Source organism: Stomoxys calcitrans, chromosome 5, assembly GCF_963082655.1.
Source record: "Stomoxys calcitrans chromosome 5, idStoCalc2.1, whole genome shotgun sequence".
In the NCBI taxonomy this organism is placed as follows: domain Eukaryota; kingdom Metazoa; phylum Arthropoda; class Insecta; order Diptera; family Muscidae; genus Stomoxys; species Stomoxys calcitrans.
Genome location: NC_081556.1, coordinates 151,031,337 through 151,054,389, shown reverse-complemented (window position 1 = coordinate 151,054,389; position 23,053 = coordinate 151,031,337). Strand labels below are relative to the sequence as shown.

Sequence of the window (23,053 nt, the reverse complement as noted above, 5' to 3'; positions counted from 1 at the left end):
GCATTGGTAAAAAGTACAGCTAATTGACACGTTTTTTGAGCTTGGTTATTGTGGTAATTGCATTATAGAGGCGTTTTCGCAATATATATGATTCAAATACAACATACCAACTCACAGCCCTTGAAGCCATCACACCTAATATGGTTAAAAAGCCTTCTAACCAAAGACGAAACGCGTCCCATAGTGTTTGGTGTGTGTTGCTCTGGCTTTGCAAAGAAAATCTCCGATCATTGAGCTTGTCTCGAAAGAGATACAAACAAAAATTGGAAAATTAGAGTTTCTTAGAAAATTTCTTCAAAATTTGATTTTCAAAAAAATTGTTTAAATTTTTAGTTTTTCGTTATCTCACATTTTTATTTGTGCCCTATATTGCCGTGGTGGTAAATATGTCCACCTTGGGAGTATTTTCAGGGTAGGGCGCCCTTCCAAACACTTTGACCAAAAATTAGATTTCAAATTTCTTTCTATTCCCAAATACCTTTCATTTGAATCTCATACTTCATGATTGGTCTATATATCCATTTGGCGGTCTTTAGGGGTGGGGCAGACCCCTTAACCACCCCACACTAAATTGTTTTTGGGCTATAATAAGTGTGCAAACAAAACATCGCTTGAATCTCTCCACTCATCTCCGAGATGTGGCGTTTTTGAAAATAAGGGTAAGGGGTGGGGTCTGTTTGTTTGTTTGTTTTATAGCGACGAAACTCTGGTCTGTCGAACCCAAAACTCCCGCACTGGTGATACTAGCTCGCTATCTCGTTTCCACTTCCAAATAGCATTCACAACACACATTCACACTGATACTACCCGTGCAGTTAGATGGTTCCGAAGCATGGGTACATGTGAAAGCAGATGAGGCAGTGCTTGGAGTATTTGAGAGAAAGATTCTGCGTAAAATATATGGACCAGTTTGCGTTAATGGAGAATATAGGCGAGGTATGAACCACGAGCTGTGTGAGCTGTATGACGACGATAGCATAGTTACACACATTAAATACAACGGCTGCGTTGGTTAGGTCATGTTGTCAGATGAATGAAGAAGCTCCAACAAAGAAGTATTTTGAAGGCAAACACGGTGGTACACGCAAACCGGGACGACCAAAAGTCCGATGGAAAGATCAAGTAGTGGGAGACACCTCGAAACTTGGTGTTAATCTCTGACACCAAAATGAGCGCAGAAGATCGAAGCGGAAATTTTATTTTCCTAATATTTTTATTGAAATTTTATTATATCGAAATTGTCATGAACGCTAAATTTTCCTTTTTTTTGTTTTGTGAAAATTTCTCTTTTACGGAAAATGTTGTCAAAATTTAATTGTCAAGGTGTTATGGGGTTTCCCCATTCATATCATAACTTCCTCGTTTCTATCTACATTTTATTTTATAATGAAGATATGTAATATTGCTTTTGTTTTGCTTTTGTCACCTAGTTTCGTTTACCTATAGCTGGGGGTTGGATATTTAAGGAGGAATCGCTACGTATGGTAAAGTTAAACAAAAGCATAATACGACTTATATATATACAACTTAAATAGTGAATTTACCTAAATTTACTTTTAAAACATGCACTACAAACAATGCAAAAGCTACCACAATTCCAAATATGCCCGTCACCAGGCCAAACATAAAGTCCATGTTGGGCTGGTCAACAGCTGGACGAAGGCGAGGAATGATGGGCAGCAACAGCAGCAGCAGAGGAAAAGTGTTGGTTCTAATAGTGAAGATAACGAGGGCTATGGAAAGTGGCCAAAGCCGGTCAAAGGCGGCATCACAAATTTTGTAGCATGTTAGGCGATTAATTTTTTTTGTAATTGTTTTGTTTGATTTTTACACTAATTTGAGGAATTCCATGGTTTTGTTTCTTTGGTTTGTTTTTGTTTATTGCACGCAAATTTTTTTCACTAAAATTTAAAACCAAAAAATTTTTTTTAACATTGTTTCCATGCTAATTGGTGTTGTGTGGCTTCCTTTGGTATATCTTGGCGGTTTAAGCGTTTTTAGTTTTCATTAACAACTTTTTGTTTTGGTAGGGGAAAATTCGTCATTTCCATGTTTGCAAGTCAAGGAAATTATTTGTGGCGTATCATGGCATGGCAAACCTTTGCGAGTATTTACTTTTATTTTTTCGTATTAATTTCCATTTTCAATTTGTTTAAATAAATTTGCTATCATATGCTGATTTTAATTTATGAAAGCCTGTTTGTATTTGGCATAAATGTTTGCATTTGCCGTTATTTTATTTATTTTGGCCATAATTATGATAACACGATTGCTGCTAACTGGACATGATGTTCGCACATATTTGGTTTTATTTCATGTGTGTTTTATTTTCTTTTTTTTTGCAATTTTATTGCATTGAACTTTTATTTTTATTTTTTTTTATTTACATTTACGTTAATGACGTTTAAGACTTGTCTCAGACCAATTATGGCTTGGATGTGTGGCCATTTCGAGTTTGCCGTTTTATGGCCATGATCAGAGGTGACGTCAATGGTTCATTACCTCGTTGATTGTTTAATAACGAAAATGAATTATTATGGCCCGTAATGTATTTTACATTTAATAAAAGTTAGTAAAGTGTTTGAATTGCATTTAATGATTTGTAATTTGTAAACTTTTGATTTAAGGTTATTTCAACTTATAAGCAATATTAATTAAGAATGTTATATAAAATGAACTGTCCTTAAGGTAATTATTAGCTTCTCTCCTCCTTTTGGGTGTTACAAACAAATGCAAAGTTATAATACCCTGTACCACAGTAGTGGTGTAGGGTATAATAAATTGTAAAAAACCACAAATAATTCAAAATAATAAAGTAAAAAGGCATTAAGTTCGGCCGAGCCGAACTTTGGATACACACCACCTCGGATATATATGTAAACCACCTTTCGTCAAAATCCAGTGAAAAATGCATACCTTATGCCCCATAGCAGCTATATCGAAATATGTTCCGATTTGGACCAAATACTAATGTTAAAGATTCTTCGTAAAATATATGGACCAGTTTGGGATAATGGAGAATATAGGTGACGTATGAACCACGAGCTGTATGACGACGATAGCATAGTTACACGCATCAAAATACAGCGGCTGCGTTGGCTAGGTCATGTTGTCAGTATGGATTAAGAAGCTTCAGCAATGAAGTCTTTTGAAGACAAACACGGTGGTACACGCATTATAAATTCGCCTTTTATGGGTCCTACACCTTAAATCGAGAGATCGGTCTATATGGCAGCTATATCCAAATATGGACCGATCTGAGCCAACTTAAAAAAAAAATGTCGAAGGGCCTAACACAACTCACTTTTTCAAATATCAGCGACATCGGACAATAAATGCGCCTTTTATGGACCCAAAACCTTTAATCAAGAGTTCGGTCTATATGGCAGCTATATCCAAATCTGGACCGATCTATGTCATATAGCAGAAGTATGTCGAGGGGCTTAACTTAACTTACTGTCCCAAATTTCGGCGACATCGGACAATAAATACGCTTTTTATGGGTCCAAAACCTTAAATAGAGAGATCGGTTCATATGACAGCTATATTAAAATCTGGACCGATCTGGGCCAAATTGAAGAAGGATATGGAAGGGCCTAAAACAACTCACTGCACCAAATTTCAGCGACATCGGACAATAAATGTGTCTTTTATGGGCATAAGGCCCTAAATCGGCGGATCGGTCTATATGGCAGCTATATCCAAATCTGGACCGATCTGGGCAAACTTAAAGAAGGATGTCGAAGGGTCTACAACAACTCACTTTTTCAAATATCAGCGACATCGGACAATAAATGCGCCTTTTATGGGCCCAAAACCTTTAATCAAGAGTTCGGTCTATATGGCAGCTATATCCAAATCTGGACCGATCTGGGCAAACTTAAAGAAGGATGTCAAAGGGTCTAACACAACTCACTTTCCCAAATTTCAGTAAAATCGGATAATATATGTGGTTTTTATGGGCCTAAGACCCTTAATCGGCGGATCGGTCTATATGGGGGCTATATCAAGATATAGTTCGATATAATCTATCTTCGAACTTAACCTGCTTATGGACAAAAAAAGAATGTTTGCAAAGTTTCAGCTCAATATCTTAATTTTTAAAGACTATGGGGTGATTTCAACAGACGAACGGACATGGCTAGATCGTCTTAGATTTTTACGCTGATCTAGAATAAATGTACTTTATAGGGTCGCAAATGGATATTTCGATGTGTTGCAAACGGAATGACAAAATGAATAAACCCCCATTCTTCGGTGGTGGGTATAAAAAAAATACAATAAAATAAATCAAAATAATAACAAGTAAAAGCGTGCTAAGTTCGGCCGGGCCGAATTTTATATACCCTCCACCATGGATCGCATTTGTCAAGTTCTTTTCCCGGTAATTCTTTTAAGGCAAACATATGATACAAGAAAATAATTGCTATGATATTGGAGCTTTAATATCCGAATCGGACGATAGATTCGGACCATAGTTGAACTGAATTTTGGAGACCATAGTAGAAGTCGTTGTCTAAAATTTCAGCCAATTCCAATCAAATTTGCGCCCTTAGGGGGCTCAAGAAATAAAACAGGGAGATCGGTTCATATGGGAGCTGTATCAGGCTATAAACCGATTCAGACCATAATTAACACGTCTGTTGAAGTTCATGAGAGAAGTCGTTGCACAAAATTTCAGCCAAATGGGATAATAATTGCGACCTCTAAATGCTGAAGAAGTTAAGATCGAAGATCGGTTTATATGGCAGCTATATCAGGTTATGGACCAATTTAAACCATATTTTACACAGTTGTTGGAAGTCGTAACAAAACACCTCATGCAAAATTTCAGCCAAATCGGATAAGAATTGCGTCCTCTAGTGACTCAAGAAATCAAGATCCAAGATCAGTTTATAGGGCAGCTATATCAAAACATGGACCGATATGACCCATTTACAATCCCAACCGACCTACATTAATAAGAAGTATTCGTGTAAAATTTCAAGCGGCTAGCTTTACTCCTTCGTAAGTTTGCGTGCTTTCGACAGACAGACGGACGGACATGGCTAGATCGACTTAAAATGACGAACAAGAATATATATGCTTTATGGGGTCTCAGACGCATATTTCGAGGAGTTACAAACAGAATGACGAAATTAGTATATGGGGGTAGGGTATAACAATATATGAAAGGCTGATCATGATAGAATAGAACTGCAATAAAAGGTCTTTGGTAGTAGAGTACACATTTGCCCTCCAATTGGGATAGACACAGGAAGGACTTGCGGATCTTTAAAAATGTGCTGTCACAAGGGTGGTAGCTTTGAAATATGATTTTGAAAGTAGATAACCAATAAAAAAAATAATTAGGGTGGATCTGAACGAGACCCGTAGACTGAATGTCTTCATCGCTAGCTTAAAATAGAAAAAATCAATTTTATGGATAAAATGAAATGAATGAAATGAAGATCCTAAATAATAAGATAATGTAAAAAAGTTATTTAGCTATTCATTATTTAGTTATTCATTAAAAAACAAATAGTTCATCTAAAACAATTCTTAAATTTTAGTTATAAATATATAATATTAACAATTATTTCTCCACATTAACTTTATGGCCAGGTGCTAACGCTTATACTGCAACTGATCAAACATGAAATGTATATTCAAGAATTATGCAATGTTTATGGATGATAATAATATGGGTTTTTTTTTTGTTTTCGAAAAATACTTCAATGCAACCATTTAATGTCATAACAATTAACTATAAAACATTTTTAAAAGTTAATAGAAAATGAGACTGAATGAAATAAAATTTCATATTAAATTAAGTAGAGTATGGCACACTTGCATTAACAAACCCAACGACCTCCAACAAATGGAAAAACTGCACTCTTTGCCTAACTTTCATTGTCTGCGGCAGATTAAAACCTACCTACATGGAGGATTTTTTGAAATGCATACAATTCTGTTGTGAATGAAACTGAAATTTATGTGCATTTCATTTGGGTGATTGGACAAAAGAAAAACTAAATCCAGCAAAACCCCCCTCCTATCAAATGGATGGAATTTTAAAATTCTGATAGTTGTAATGGCTTGTCACAAAAAAAAACAAAAACAATAGCAATAATAGAAAAATTAAAAAATAGGTGTAAAAATTGTTTTAAAAACTTCATTATTTATGCCCATATCGTAATAAATTATGACTTGTCATAGAGCTGAACTTTAGGCCTATGGGAACATTAATCTGAAGATTGAATAGTCTTCATGTGCCAATCCCTTTAACATTCACCATATTTTAGGGTGATTAAAGCTACTTTGTTGGTAATAACTCTAATTTAAATGGCTTTATATGTAAAATTCAAGGTTTTGAAAATTTTCATGTATGAAATGTCACATTTCACTATAACCATAACAATTCCCCTTTTCATTAATCGGTCTATGGCAATAGAAAATTTTTAAATTTGAAAAGTCACCTTTCATTCAGAAATCTACGTTACCGCCTTAAGGTCACGCTAGTACCACTATGATGTTCATTTTCCTATCAATGTGACAACTGTAGGAATGGTGAGCCCTCAGTCATTTAATATGGCCATTTTATTGCTGTTCAGACATTGTCATTGCCATAGACTTTCATTATCGTTTTAGCTAAACTCTTTTGATTAAAGTTTGATAGCTAGCCAAGTGTCTAAACAGATTAACGTGAAGATGTCAATTAACATAATTTAATGTTGGGCTTATCTTTACAAAACCAATTCCCAAGTAGGTACAAACTGTTGTACGAAAGACAAAATGTTTGAACTACAACGATCATTTATCGATAATGTGACCATCTTGATCATCTTCAGATCATTGAAAAAGCTGACTTTAAAAAAGAAAAAGTAAACTAAATTTAAAACTCCACCAACATGTTGGGGCATGACCATATTTTTGTTTTTAATACACTTTAAAAAATAAAGCATTTACAAAAAATTTCAATTAAAAAAAAATTCGTCAAAATTTTATATTCATTATATTCATATTGCGGGCCACATTTTGGACATTTCTGAAAAAAACCAAAGTTGCCCTCAAATGAAAACCCCAAGGGAGCAGAATTCGTCAATGCGTTTATGTTGACTGAACTCGTTATAGAAATCGAGATATCTCAATATTTTTGAATGAACAAGCGAACCTCAGTTTGGACATCTCTGGAAGGAATTTTTCAAAATTTTGATATGTATGGAAAGGTAAGGGGAGTACTATTTCACCATGTAATCAGATTTTCGGTAGCTGAAAAATACACCCACACAATGGAGGCCTACATTTGTGTAAACTTTGTTGGCCATATTGTGGACATTTCTGGAGGAGATTAAAACAAAAAAGTGGCCCTCAAATGAAAGCCCCATGGAATATAACTCCAAAAGCATGATAATTCGTTTTTATACCCTCCACCATAGGATGGGGGTATACTAATTTCGCTATTATGTTTGGAACACCTCGAAATATTCGTCTAAGACCGCAAAAATTATATATATTCTTGATAGTCATGACATTTTAAGTCGAACTAGTCCGTCCGTCCGTCTGTCTATCTGTCGAAAGCACGCTAACTTTCGAACAAGCAATGCTAGGTTCGTGAAAATTTTTACAAATACTTTTTATTAGTGTAGGTCGGTTGGGATTGTAAATGGGTCATATCGGTCCATGTTTTGATATAGCTGCCATATAAACCGATCTTGGGTTTTGGCTACTTAAGAATCTAGAGGGCGCAATATGAAATTTTCCACGTGGTGTTTTGGTATCACTTTCAACAACTGGGTTAAGTATGGCTCAAATCGGTTTATAACCTGATATAGCTGCCATATAAACCGATCTTGAGTCTTGACTTCTTAAGCCTCTAGAGGACGCAATTATCGTCCGATTTGACTGAAATTTTGCAAGTGGTGTTTTGGTATCACTTTCAACAACTAACAGTATTATGGTTCAAATCGGTTCATAACCTGATATAACTGCCATATAAATCGATCTTGGGTCTTGGCTTCTTAAGCCTCTCGAGGGCGCAAATATCATCAGATTTTACTGAAAATTTCCACCTGGTGTTTTCGTATCACCTTCAATAACTGTGCTAAGTGTCAGATCGGTTCATAACCTGTTATAGCTGTCATATAACCGATCTTGGATCATGACTTCTTGAGCTTTTGGAGGAAGCAATTCTTATCCGATTTGGCTGTAATTTTGCACGTGGTGTTTTGGTATCACTTTCAATAACTGTGCGAAGTATGGTCGAAATCGGTCTACAACCTGGTATAGCTGCCATATAAACCGATCTTGGAGCTTGACTTCTTGGGCCTCTAGACGGCGCAATTCTCATCCGACTTGGCAGAAATTTTGTATCACGGCGATTTTGCTTTTTGAGCCCCTACAAGACGCAATTCTTATCCGAATGGATTGAAATGTTACACAATGACTTCTACAATGTTCAGCATTCAATTCATTCATGGTCCGAATTGGACCACAACTTGATATAGCTCCAATACCATAACAATTCTTATTCATTATTCTTTGTTTGCCTAAAAAGAGATACCGCGCAAAGAACTCGACAAGCGAGATCCATGGTGAAGGGTAAATAAGATTCGGCCCGGATGAATTTAGCACGTTCTTACTTGTTTTTCCCTTGTTTGCCTAAAAAGAGATACCGGGAAAAGAACTCGACAAATGCAATCCATCGTGGAGGGTATATAAGATACGGACCGACCCGGTGGAGGCTATATAAGAAAACGACCCAGGCATTTACTTATTTTAACTAAAAATGTTTGCAATTACTTTTTCAAAAACGGTGATTGATATTATCATTTACGTGATTGAAGCAATTTCAATTAAAAAATGCATCGGATCAATTAATTTTGTGATAGAAACTGATTTTTACTTTTACTTTTTACCCATGAACATTCCAGTAAGGAACTGAGGCAAACTTCCCACAAATCAATGAGTGCTGTTCGATTAAATTTTAAGCTCTATGATAAGGGACCTCCTTTTTAGCCGAGTCCGAACGGCGTGCCGCAGAGCGACACCTATTTAGGGAGAAGTTTTTACGTGGCAAAGTACCTCACAAATGTCGCCATCAATTTTTTGATATTCCTGCTAGGATTCGAACCCAGGCGTTCAGCGTCATAGGCGGACATGCTAAGCTATGCATTACGGTGGCCTCGTAGGATGTATATATGTATAGTATGGGGGGTATACTAATCTGGTCATTCCGTTTGTAACATCTAGTCTTGACATTATAAGTCATGCAATGTTCGTCCGTCTGTCGTTTGTGGAAATCGCGATAGCGGTCAAACGCGTTAAGCTAGCCACTCAACATTTTGCACATATACTTCTTATCGATATGGGTCGTTGGGTATTGCAAATGGGCCATATGGGTTCAGATTTGGATATAACTTCTATATAAAGTGCCTTTTCGAAATGATTTTTTGAGCCACTATTATCCAATTTGCTGAAATTTTGCATGTAGAGTTCTGATATGATTCAAAACCGTTCCATAATTTGATATAGCTCCCATGTAAACCCATTTCTCGATTTGAAATCTTGAGCTCCCAGAAGGCACAATTGTTATCCGTGTTGAGTGAAATTTGGCACATAAAGTTCTGTTATGACTTCCAAAAATCGTGACAAGTATAGTCCAAAACGGTGTAAAACCTGATGTAGCTCCCATCAGTGCTGCCGTTTTTGGTAGGTTCCTACCAAAACTGGTAGGTTTTAAATCTCTTGGTAGGTTGGTAGGCTGACCTCAATTTTTGGTTGGTTTTTCCAAACAAATAAATATCAAAATAATTATTGAAAAAACCGCAGTGCATAACTCAAAATTAATTCACTTCTTGCCGTTTGTGTATATTCGTTAAGAGTGCAGAACAAAACCATGGATGTCGAGAGACCAAATACAGTTACAAGGAGTCTCACTGTTTTAAATTTCGGTAAAAAGGGTGTAAGTTCTGATATTGACTGTAACTTGTACTAGTTTTAAGGGATCTCTTTCAAATTTCGTAAATTCTGGGTAGGAAATGCGGCTTTGAGCCTTCAATCGAAAAATAGGCCTATGTAGCAGCCGCATACACAGTTTTTGAGGGGTTCAGGAAACTCAATGTAACGACGCAAATTGGTAGTAAAAGCGCATTTTTGAGCCCAAACATTTAAGTCGGGAGATAGCTTTATCCAAACTTGGCACGGCTGTTCATAGAAATTGGGGCAACAATACGGGTATAAAGGGTGCTATATCAAGTTATAGGCCATCATTGAAGATAAGGCTGTAGCGTGATTTCAACAAACAAACGGACGAACATGGCTAGATCCTTTATGAATAACTGCGGTACTAGATGATGTGCAGCGTAGAAAATGTATGGCAAAATGGCCTAGTCTCCGGTGGCGAGTATAAAAACATATACCGCATTTTTGGTTTGTAGAACATTTGGTAGGTTTTGGTCGAGTTTGGTAGGATTTTTCTTAAATTTTGGTAGGAAATAATTTTCTTGAGTGGCAACACTGGCTCACATATAAATCGATTTGCTGATTTGACATCTTGAGCCCCTAGATAACACAAGTTTTAACCGATTGGCCTGACATGTTATAGGCAGTGTACAACCGTACTAATTGTGGTCCAAATCGCTCTTTGCCTGATGTAGCTCCCAAACCTCTCATCCGAGTTGACACCTTAAGCTACTGGAAATCGAAATTGTTATCCGATCGTTAGCATGTCCGCCTATGACGCTGAACGCCTGGGTTCGAAACCTGGCGGGACCATCAGAAAAAATGTTCAGCGGTCGTTATCCCCTCTTAATGCTGACAACATTTGTGAGATACTAAGCCATGTAAAACTCCTCTCCAAAGAGCTGCTGCACGCCGTTCGGACTCGGCCATAAAAAGGAGGACCCTTACCATTGGCTTAAACTTGAATCGGACTACACTCATTGATCTGTGAGAAGTTTGCCCCTGTTCCCTAGTGGAATGTTCATGGGCAAAAAATTTGCATTTGCAGTTTGTTTTTCATCGAAAATTGAGTATTCATTGAAACTCTTTTTACACAATTTTCTTAAGTGTATTCCTCGTCAGATTTGATTGTACATCATTGGAAAACGTTCAAGTAGGCTTGTGTTATGGTACTTCACATTCGATTAACCGACAACGTATGATGATAAGCTGTCATGTCAGTGTGTTTGAATAATATCCAAAGTTTAAACGTTTTCGACTTTGTTCCCAGTTAATGAAATCACGAAAAAGAGTAGAGGGGGCAAACGAACCTGTTTTTTTATATTTCAAAGCATTTCACTAAGTTTAAGTTTGGTGTGAGATTTGGAAGAGATTATTGAATAAATACTCAAAAAGCCGTTTCAGTTTTTTTTTATAAATTCAAATTTTATGGAGGATTCATTTTTTATTTTGTGATATATATAAACATATATACATTGGTAAAATTTAATCATGTGTTATAAATGACAAATAGTTTTTGTTATGTAAAATAATATCAATTTATGGCAGCAAATAATAATCATAGAACTCTAAGTCTTTGTCTATTACACTTGACTAATATTTCTGAAATATGATATTTCAACATTTTTTCTATGGATGAAGTGCGACACGTTAAATTAAAAGATTTATAATCGTCTAATAAACTCTTAATAGAATATCCGCATTTGTTTTAAAAATTATTTATATAAGAAGGCCTTTATGGCTTCTTTAGATGGCATGTTATGCGACATTTGTGACGTTGTAATATATTTCTTTCATTTTTGGAGAGTTTAAATTTCTATACGAAAATTCCATTTCGAATGCTAATTTTGAGTTTTTTTAGCACATTCTGCACCAATGGAATTTAATTTTGTCAATGTCTAAGCTTGAGGCATTTTAGATGAGATTCATATGATAGTTGAGTTGACATCATAGCCTAGGCTTTTTTCTATTCTTTGGAGGAGTAGTGATCACATATATTGGGGGGATTAACTTGTAGATATTTGTATTGATAATGATACAAATCAATATTCTAGAAGAAAGTCTAGAACCAATGCCAAAGCGGCTAAGTTGACCAATTGAGACATTTGCTGTTTCTTATTTTACTACTCCACCGGGCAAATTATAAATAATCGGCTATTATTATCTGTTATCGCATAGGATAGTTATCGATATCATGCGGTAACAGATAATAGGAATGCTAAGCACTTTGCACTGCAGTTCCTTCTAGAACATCTGAATAGAACTTAATGTAAATTTGTCGCTGAACATTTCATTAGGGAACAGGGGTAAACTTCTCACATATTATATTGTATTGGGTTGCCCAAAAAGTAATTGCGTATTTTTTAAAAGAAAGTAAATGCATTTTTAATAAAACTTAGAATGAACTTTAATCAAATATACTTTTTTTACACTTTTTTTTTAATGCAAGCTAAAAGTAACAGCTGATAACTGACAGAAGAAAGAATGCAATTACAGAGTCACAAGCTGTGAAAAAATTTGTCAACACCGACTATAAGAAAAATCCGCAATTACTTTTAGGGTAACCCAATAGATGAACTTAAATAAAACAAATATTGGGAGTTTGATAAGAGTCTGTTATGAAAATTTCGCAACAATTGTCAGGGGGTGGACCATCCTCCTGTTGCAGCTACTAATGTACAAACAAAGTTCCGGACACAAAATCATATACGGAGTGATTTTGGTTTTGGAGAATCATCCACCACCCATAGTTACAGTATTTCTATATGCATTTACATATTAGAAATAGAGATAGATAACGATTTTGAAAAAAAAAAAATTATTTAGGCATTATTTGGTGTAAGAAAACGAGTTTTGAAGTCATATCTGATGTATGCAAAAAATATGCAAAATATATGCAAAATATACGCAAAATATATGCAAAATGTACTAGCCAAAATAGATACGTTCAGAACATTTAATGATTTAATGGTTTGGGTTCTAAGTACTTTAGTGGGTATAAATGTCCTCTTTAAACCCATTTTCCTCTGATAGTATCCTAAGAACCTACTATATCCAAATTTGTATCCGTCTCCCGCCTTAAGGTCTTAGGCCTATAAAACCACATTTATTATCCAATTTGGCACAACGATTTGTGTTAAGATCTGTTCCGAATATGATTCAGATCGGTCTATATCTTAGTATAGCTGCCATATAGACCGATTTCTCGATTTAAGGTTTTAAGCCCATAAAAGCCGTATTTATTACGCGATTTGGCTGAAATTTGGCACAATGAGTTTTGTTTAGATCTTTGATATCTATGTCGAATATGTTTTAAATCGGTTTATATCTTAGCATTACTACCACATAGACCGATATCCCGATTTAAGGTTTTAAGCCCATAAAAGCCTACTTATAACCCAATTTGGCTGAAAGTTGGCATAACGAGTTGTGTTTAGATCTTTCGTATCTGTGCCGAATATGGTTCTGATCGGTCTATATCTTAGATCCCAAATATCGAATATGCCGAATATGTTTCAAATCGGTTAATACCTTAGCATTGGTCCCATATAGACCGATCTCCCGATTTAAGGTCTTAGGAACTTAATAGCCGTATTTATTGGCCGATTTCGCTGAAATATGGCACAACGAATTGTGTTAAGATTCAGATATCTGTGCCGAATATGGTTCAAATCGGTTTATATCTTAGCACTGCTCCCATATAGACCGATATCCCAATTTAAGGTCTTAGGTCCTTAAAAGCCGTATTAATTTCCCGATTTGGCTGAAATTTGGCACAACGAATTGTGTTAAGAACCTGGATATCTGTGGCGAATATGGTTCAGATCGGTCTATATCTTAGTACAGCTCCCATATAGACCGATTTCCCGTTTTAAGGTTTTAAGCCCATAAAAGCCGTATTATTACCCGATTTGGCTGAAATTTGGCGCAATGAGTTTTGTGTTTAGATCTTTGATATCTATGCCAAATATAGTTTAGATCGGTTTATATCTTAGTATAGCTCCCAAATAGAATGATCTTATTATTTAAGTTGATCAGATTTAACATTATTGAACAAAAAACAAAAAAATAATTTATATGACCGGTTGGTCTTTCTAGTGCTAAGTAATATCTTAGTATTCTGTAGAGCCAAATTTTAGATACCCATCGGTCGGGTCTTGACGACATGTTTCCAAATACCTTACATTTGAATCAGATATTGTCCCAATCTACCAAAATCCTTTGGGTTACCACCAGATTTTTATTTTATTATAAGGGTATTTTTAGGTTATTATAAGGGTACATACAAAAATAAGCTTAAATCGGCTAAGCCATCTTCGTTATCTGCCGTTTTGTAATCAAAAAATATGCACAAAATATGGAAAAGATTACAAAATATGAAAAAATATGTAAGATATGCAAAAATATGCAATATATGCAGTTTGCATAAAATATGCAAATATTTCTTAACGTTTTCTAAACCTACATTCGATGAACGATCTTCTGTGTTTTAAAATTTTTTCCGATGCACCAAAAATATATTTGCATATGTATCCGCTCTCTAATTAGAAAGAAACATAAAGTTGAATAGAAATCATTGAATATCACATGTAAGTGTTAGTGATATCGGAGAAGCATATACCATCTGTTGAGAAGCATAGATCATCTAAAAGTCCTTTTGTTTAAGTGGATTAAGGTATGAATGCTGTTGAAATTGAAATTCAAAATCTTGACTGCCATTAAAATTGCATTTCTTTTTTTATAGCAATCATGAATTAAGGTAACCATACCATAATCTGTCAATGATCATTAATTCATTCATTAGTGTACCATTTTCATGGTTTATAAAATAACTTAATATTCTCTTTTTGCTGTTTTTAGTGATTTATGTATTTCCACAAAAACAGTTAAAACTGCAAAACAGGTATACAAAATAAGATTTAATTTTGAACAAAATTAGTCATTTCAAGTCATTGAAGGTATTGAAAATTTCAAAGTCTAACGAACGAGTACCACTACAAAAAACAAAAACAAGTAAAAGCATGCTAAGTTCAGCCGTGCCGAATTTTGGGTATACACCACCATGGATTATGGAAACAATTTAATCAAATGAACTTAGTTAAACTTAGTTTAAGTACAAAATTTCTGCCAAATGAGGTAAAAATTTAAGCTTCAAGGGGCCGTGGAAGTCTAATCGGGAGATCCGTTTATATGGGGCCTATTTCAGGTTATAGACCGATTTGCACCATACGCAAAATTTCAGCCAAATCGGATAAAAATTGCGACTTGTAAAGGCTCAAGAAGTCAACTCGGGAGATCGATTTAAATGGGAGCTATATCGGTTTTTAGAACGATTTAAACCGTACTTGGCACAGTTGTTGAAAGTCAGAACATAACACCACACGCAAAATTTCAACCAAATCGAGTAAGGGTTCAAGAAGTCAAATCGGGAGATCGGTTTGTATGGGTGCTATATCAGGTTATATACCGATTAGGATCGTACTTGGTACAGTAGTCGAAAATCAGAACAGAACACTATACGCAAAATTTCAGCCAAATAGCATAAAAATTGCTGTTTGTAAGTCGGTTTGTATTGGAGCTACATCAGGTTATAGACCCATTTAGACCGTACTTGGCACAGTTGATAAAAGTCATTACCAAACCTTACATCCTCAATTTCAGCCAAATTGGACAATAATTGCGGCTTCCAGGGTCTCAAAAAGTCAAATTGGGGGATCGGTTTATATGGGAATATCATATTATAGACCGATTTAGACAGAACATTACATGCAAAATTTCAGATAAGTCGGACAAAAATTGCGGTTTCCAGGGGCTCAAGAAGTCAAATCGGGAGATCGATTTATATGGGAGCTATATCAGATTATAGACCGATTTAGACCGCACTTGACAAAAATGTTGAAAGTCATAACAGAATACTACATGCTAAATTTCAGCAAAATCGGACATGAATTGCGGCTTCAGGGGGTCCAAGAAGTAAAATCGGGAGATTGGTTTATATGGGAGCTATATCTAAATTTAAACCCATATAAGCCATTTCCTATCCCCTACATCAATATTAAGTATCTGTGCAAAAATTCAAGCGGTTAGCTTTACGCGTTCAATTTCGACAGATGGCCTGACGGACGGACATGGCTAAATCAACTCAGAACATCAAGACGATCAAGAATATACATTCTTTATGGGGTCTAAGACGGATATTTCGAGGTGTTACAAATGGAATGACTAGATTAGTATACCCCCATCCTGTGGTTATGGGTATAAAAACAATTAAGAAGGCATTATGTTCGGCGGGGCCGAACTTTGGTTACCCATCACCTCGGGTATATATGTAAATCACCTGTCGTCATAATCCGGTAAAAAAGGCATAATTTATGCACCCATAGCAGCTTTGTCCAAATATGGTCCCATTTGTACCAAACGGCACGACCTTGAGTGGTCTAATATATATAAGTCACTGTTCAATTTTGGTTCAATATTGGTCTTTTTGCCAGCTTTATCCAAATATAGGCCGATCTGGCCCATATAGGACATGTATGTCAAAAAGCCTAACATCATCACTGTGTCAAATTTCAGCGAAATCTGATAATTAATGCGCCTTTCATGGGGCCAAGATCTTAAATCGAGAGATCGATCTATATGGCAGCTATATCAAAATTTCGACCGATCTGGGGTCTAAAACAACTCACTGTCATTAATTTCGGCGTAATCGGGCAAAAAAGCGCCTTTTATGGCGATTTTTGGTCTTGGCCGATACCCTTAGCTGCCATATAGACGCAGCTATATCCAAATATAGACCGATTTGGTTAATTTTCAAGAGGGGTATCGAGGGGCCTAAAACAACTCATTGTCCAAAATTTCGGCAAAATCGGACAAAAAATGAGCATATTATGGGCCCAAGAACTTAAATTAAGAGATCGGTCCATATAGCTGCTATATATAAATTTAGACCGATCTGGCTCACTGACCTTAATTTCAACGAAATCGGAGAAAAAAGGCGCCTTTTATGGGCCGAAGACCTTAAATCGAGAGATCGGTGCATATGGCAGCTATATCCAAATTAAGACCGATCGAGGGGTCTAAAACAATTCACTGTCTTTAATTTCAGCGAAATCGCACAAGAAATGCGCCTTTTATGGGGCCAAGACCTTATATCGAGAGATCGGTATATATGGCAGCTATATCCAAATTTAGACCGATCTGGGCCATCTTCAAGAGGGATATCGAGAGGCCTAAAATAACTCACTGTGCTTAATTTCAGCGAAATCGGACAAAAAAGGCGCCTTTTATGGAACCAAGACCTTAAATCGAGAGTTCGGACTATATGCCTGTATATCCAAATGTGGACCGATTTGGGCCAATTTGAAGAAGGATGTCGAGTAGCCTAACACAACTCACCGTGTCAAATTTCAGCAAAATCGGATAATAAATGTGGCTTTTATGATCCTAAATCGGCAGATCGGTCTATATGGAGGCTATATCAAGATATAGTCCGATATAGCCCATCTTCGAACTGAACCTGTCTATGGACAAAAAAGAAATATGTGCAAAGTTTCAGCTCGATATTTTAATTTTTAAAGACTGTAGCGTGATTTCAACAGACATTCAAACGGTCGGACGGACATGGCTAGATCGTCTTAGATTTTTAAGGTGATCAAAAATATATATACTTGATAGGGTCGGAATAGGCTATTTCGATGTGTTGCAAACGGAATGACAAAATGAATATACCCCCATCCTTCGGTGGTGGATATAAAAAACAGAATACATATACTACAAGCTTGGTATATACGTGTAGAAGAGGTAACAGCTACTCATTCATTTAAATATTTAACCAACTTGTTGCTGTATCATCCTCATCACTTAACACTTATTAACCTTTTTGGAGGGCTTCTCTGTTTACCTTTTTTTATGAGGGGTTTTATTTTGGTTTATGCTTTTTTCGACTCTACTCTGGTGAATGAACGAAAAGGCATGCCGTGCGACTAAATCTAATAATTTTCGCTTTATATATTTATTTTGCATTTAGCACCAATTTTGACACAGAATTTAAGGTCAGGGTTTCATGACAGTGATAGCTGAAGTTTGTTTTTGTTTTTCTACAAACTACACCAAAGATAGAACCCCCAACGTAAAAAATTTAACAAATACATGCAAAGATTTTGGCTGTGAGTATGTATAAGAAAATTGCCAAAAATAAAAGCAAAATCACAATAGCCGGTTGAATAATCATTTTTTAAATTGTTATCATTTTCTGCTTGATTTGCGTGGACATTGTCTAGTGGCTATTTGTTTTGATATGTGTGTACTACATCATGTTTTAGAGTTAAAATATAGTGTTAAGAGATTTATTACGATTTAAAAAGAAAACCAAAAAAAAAAAAACAGAACAAAAATCTTATCATAAAAAACTGATTATGATTATCTAAGATTAGGATTAGAGTAAATTATTCGTGGAAATGTTGTCGAAATCTAATAGAAATAAAAAAAAAATAATCATAAAAAAATACATTAATTCCAAATAATTATTTTGTAATTTTTTTTCTTTTAACATAGATTGAGATTCCATTGCAGGATATTATCCTGCTTTAGACCATGGTTTAATGCTTTCTATTCAAAAGAATAGTATAGCAAAAAAACATTTAAAAGTATGCAAAAAGTGTGTTGTTGCTAAAAGCATTTGACTGGTTTTCTGTATCGCGATTTCATTTTCGACCAAGAAAAATCATCAGCAGGAGATGTCAAATGGATCATGGTGCTCTAAAACCATTCCAACTAGAGAAAGTTGTAAAGCACACATCTGAATTTGAACAGGGTACTTTAAGACGACTTGATTCATAAGATTTATAAGTTGTAAATAGTTGTAAAACACCATGGTTCATTTGACATCTCCTGCTGATGATTTTTCTTGGTCGAAAATGAAATCGCGATACAGGAAACCAGTCACATGCTCTTAGCAACAACACACTTTTTGCATACTTTTAAATGTTTTTTTGCTATACTATTCTTTGAATAGAAAGCATTGAATAATGGTCTAAAGCCAGACAATAACCTGCAATGGAATCAGGATATTAAGCGCCGTTGTGGCCTTCATCGTGTCAGTATTCTTAAAATTTGATTTTCATGAAAAAATATAATTTTTTTTTTGGGAATTTTTTGGAATTTTTTATTTTTTTTTTTTTTTGTAAAAATTTTAAAATTTATTTAAAAAATAAAAGTTTCATCCAAAATTTAATTTTTAAATTTTCACCAAAATTGAATTTCTATATACTCATAGAAATTTGTTAGTACAAACAACAAAAATGTTTGCTATAACAGCAGAAAGTCTGTTGAAAATGGAACAGCAGTAATTTGTTGCTAAAACCGCAAATATTTTCTGCTGTTTTAAAATTTTAAAAAGTTAAAAAAAGCTCAAATATGTCTTAAATATTTCAAAAAATTTTATATTCCATCCTATCTTTCAGTTTAACAAGCATATAACTTAACATTTTTTCAAATTGACTACAATTTACCCCTAAAATTGGCCAATTTTGTTTTATTAATATATAGAAAATGCCTTAATTATTGTTTAGAAGTTAAAAAATTTTAAATGGATTAAAAAAAATGTTAAATGGATTTTTAATTTAATATCAGTAGACAGTGTTTGCTGATATCCGCAGACAAATATTTCTGGGTGTAAAAAATTTTGCCAAATTTGATTTGAATCGAAAATTTTATTCACAATAGAGACTTCTTTCCCTTAATTGATTTTTGTCCATTGAGATGTTTTGGATGTGAGAAGGAAAACCAGTCTGTTGGCTCGAAATCGTATTCAAGTCCCAACTCTTCTCCTAAATACCGTTCAATTGAGTTCCAAGTTATCTATGTATTCGTTTGGTTGGTTTTGGTTATAGAACCACCCCCATACACTAAACTTGGACTCATATGTTTAGGTCACGCTTGACTCGACTCGCAGACACTTTTGGTTCGATTCTTATTGTCTTGATTGATCTTTATATTTGTTTGGGAGGATTTGGGCGGCGTCACAGCCCCCTCACATCCACAGTTTGGTGATAGTAAAAATTCGTTTAGGTTAGGTTGAAAAGAGGGTGCAGATATTAATCCGCCCCATGCCACTATGGCAAAAACTACAATATATAAAGTAACCTCTTTAAAAATAAAATTTTAAGTTAGGAATTCTGGGCTACTTACAAAATCCTTAATAGTTTTCAATACCACTCCCTTAGTTGGTTCATGTCTGGTATTGTATCCCCACCTAAGAGCCGGTGGCTTTCGCGCCTGTTAGACGGAAAAGCCGGGCAATGACAAAGGAAATGCTCCAATGTCTCATCATCTTCCCTGCATGCCCTACACATCTTATCACTTGCCGCACCGATTTTAAATAAGTGAGCTCGTAGGCCTATGTGTCCCGTTATGATACCAATAGCTATACTGACCTCCTTCTTACTTCCTTTCAGTAATAGTCTCGTCTTCTCACGATTTGGATCCCCCCATAGGATTTTGGCCGTCCTACCGACCGTTTCGCTGTTCCACAATGTTGCATGCGTATTCGTCGCTCACTCCCTTAACTCGGACTGCATCGACCCGAAAGGCTTCGGGTTAACCAAGTTTATTGACGGCAGTCCTCTGGCCTTCACCGCTAAATCGTCTGCCCTTTCATACGCCCTTACTCCGTTATGGCCTGGCACCCAAACGATGCGGATTTTGCCATCCTCAGAGAACGCGTTAATCTTCTTCTTACACTGCAAGACTGTTCGTGTCCTTACCGTCTTGGTTGTTATTGCCAATTTTACTGTCGGTAAAGATCTTCATACTCGATGTCCTCGCGTTAGCACCACACCTCATCACGCATTCCGTGAGCGCCCGGATTTCCGCCTGCAGGACCGTATTACGGTCAGGCAGTCTAAAACAGATCTCAGTCCCTGGATTCTCAATGTAGACCCCCAGGCCCACTCTGTCTTCCAGCTTTGATCCATCCATGTAACATGATCTTTCAGATGGCAATACTAGGGTTCCCTCAATCCAAGACTGTGCCGATGGCAGCAGTGCCGCACACTCGACTTCAAGGTTCATGTCAGGTATTCGATCGGAAACCTCTTCCTCAATTCTCCCATCGCCTTAAGTCTCATAGCCGCAGTGGTTGCCTCACACTTAATCTGTATGTCAATGGGCCGGATATCTAGAATAGTCTCCAGTGCCCCAGTGGGCGTGGTCCTCATCGCTCCGCCTACGCCAACACCCTTTATACAAGCCAAGACAACATGTTCTCTGAACCTGTTTTATGGTCCTTATGTTGCATTTTTTCTCCATAGCAGTCCACCAAACTACTGAGTCGTAAATAAGTATTGGTCTGATCACGCTCCTGTAGAGCCAGTGGACTATTCTCGGATTCTGGCCCCATTTCGAGCCTACGGCCCGTCTACATAGTGCCCAACATCTGTGAGCCTTCTCAGTACGCTTCTGAATGTCGGATTCTGGCCCCATTTCGAGCCCGTCTACATAGTGCCCAACATATTTGAGCCTTCTCAGTACCATCCTGAATGTGACACTTTCAATTCAGTTTCCTGTCCAAGATCAACCCTAAGTATTTCACCTTGTCAGATATCGAAATCGTCTTATTGAGGAAACGTGGTGCATTAAATTGGCCCACCTTCGTCTTCCTCGTGAACAGGCATATTTCAGTCTTCTCTGGGTTAACATTGAGACCTCTGGGTTTAGCCCAGTCACATGCCATATGCAAGACCCTTTCGACCCTTCTGCATAGCTCGTTCGGATCCTTACCCCTTAGAAGTATTATAACATCGTCTGCGTAGTAGACGGGTTCAAATCCCTCCTCAGACAGCATCCGTTATAGGTCATTTATGGTGGTCACCCATAGGAGTGGCGATAAAATACCTCCTGTGGCGGACCTTGGGCCACTTTCTCTCTTTCTTTTAAATCGCTTTTTTCATCCCCAAAATCTTCCATATTTTAAAAATTGAGGTAATAAAACGCCCTTTATACAAGTTAAATCACTTTGTTATAAAGTTCCGATTTATCCGTTTATAACTGTGTACTTTTTAGGGGTGTTTGCATGCGGAGCTGCCCTCTAGACTCATAAACATATGTTTTAATGTTAAATAAGTAGCTACTTTATTCCCAAATACATTTAATTTGAGATTCATTTTGGAATTAGTTAGTGTATTTAGTATCTACGGTTAGCTGCAAGAGTTAAGGCACCTGTTATTCAAAAAAAAATAATTTTGCCATCACACTCTAGTTTATCAACTTCACTTTTATAGCCATCTGCCATCATTTCAACTAGATTAGTTTTGACTTCAAATACAAATCAATTAAGTGTACAAGGATCAGTGTCATAAAATGTATTGCATGGCTATACCAAAAAGCTATGGGTGATGTTGTTTTACATAAATTTCTCCCGCATACAAGATATCCTCATTTCTTGCCTCTTTCCAACTCTCACATTCACTTTCTGTGGATTTTCTTTCAATTTAGATGCCGTTTTGTTTTGCAAAAAAAATTATGAAATAAATGCAATAATAATATAATAAGTGCCCGATCGTGTTGTTCGTGATTATACCGGCCACCGTAAGGTCAAGTTTAATTTCTTGTTTTCAATTGCAGGCGTATTATTTATAATTCGCATAAGTTTATATAATTTTCCTTTCATTTTTTGTTTTTTTTTTTTTTTCAAAGTTGATTGACAGATCTTGGGAGTTATGCATTTTAATTGTATGTTTTGCTATACCAACATAGCGGAAGTTTTACTTTGTTGTTTGACAGATGGAGCTGTCATAAGAAAAACTCCAAGTAATTCTTGCATTTGCCTTAAACCGGCAACAGTTTGTAAGAGAAGGAAGATGGATGATATTTGTTTTTATATTTAAAGAATTTACTTTTATTTATTTTGTGTTTTGTTATCTATTTCTGAGGTTTGGTATTTTATTATATTTTTGGCTGCGAACAGCAGAAGAGACACACACGTATTTAAAGAAGCCACACAAACACACACACACAGTTGCACATTAATATTATCACTGCCAATTTGTAGCTAGAAGATAACGGTGTTTACGAGGTCGCACTGATATCACCACCGTAGAAATTTTGGCCAAGT

The 23,053-nt window shown here is 36.0% G+C and overlaps 1 protein-coding gene and 1 long non-coding RNA gene across 12 annotated transcripts in view; both read right to left on the bottom strand.

Annotated features, from left to right (window-relative positions):
* The window catches only part of LOC106081450 (uncharacterized), a 207,009-nt gene that overhangs the window by 28,511 nt on the left and 155,445 nt on the right, over nucleotides 1-23,053 (bottom strand). The gene's annotated exons all lie outside the window — the stretch shown is intronic.
* Nucleotides 1,868-22,919, bottom strand: LOC131997808 (uncharacterized). The gene is made up of 2 exons (XR_009398433.1): nucleotides 22,836-22,919; nucleotides 1,868-2,502 (listed from the first exon to the last, which is right to left on the bottom strand). It is a non-coding gene; the product is annotated as an uncharacterized LOC131997808 (long non-coding RNA).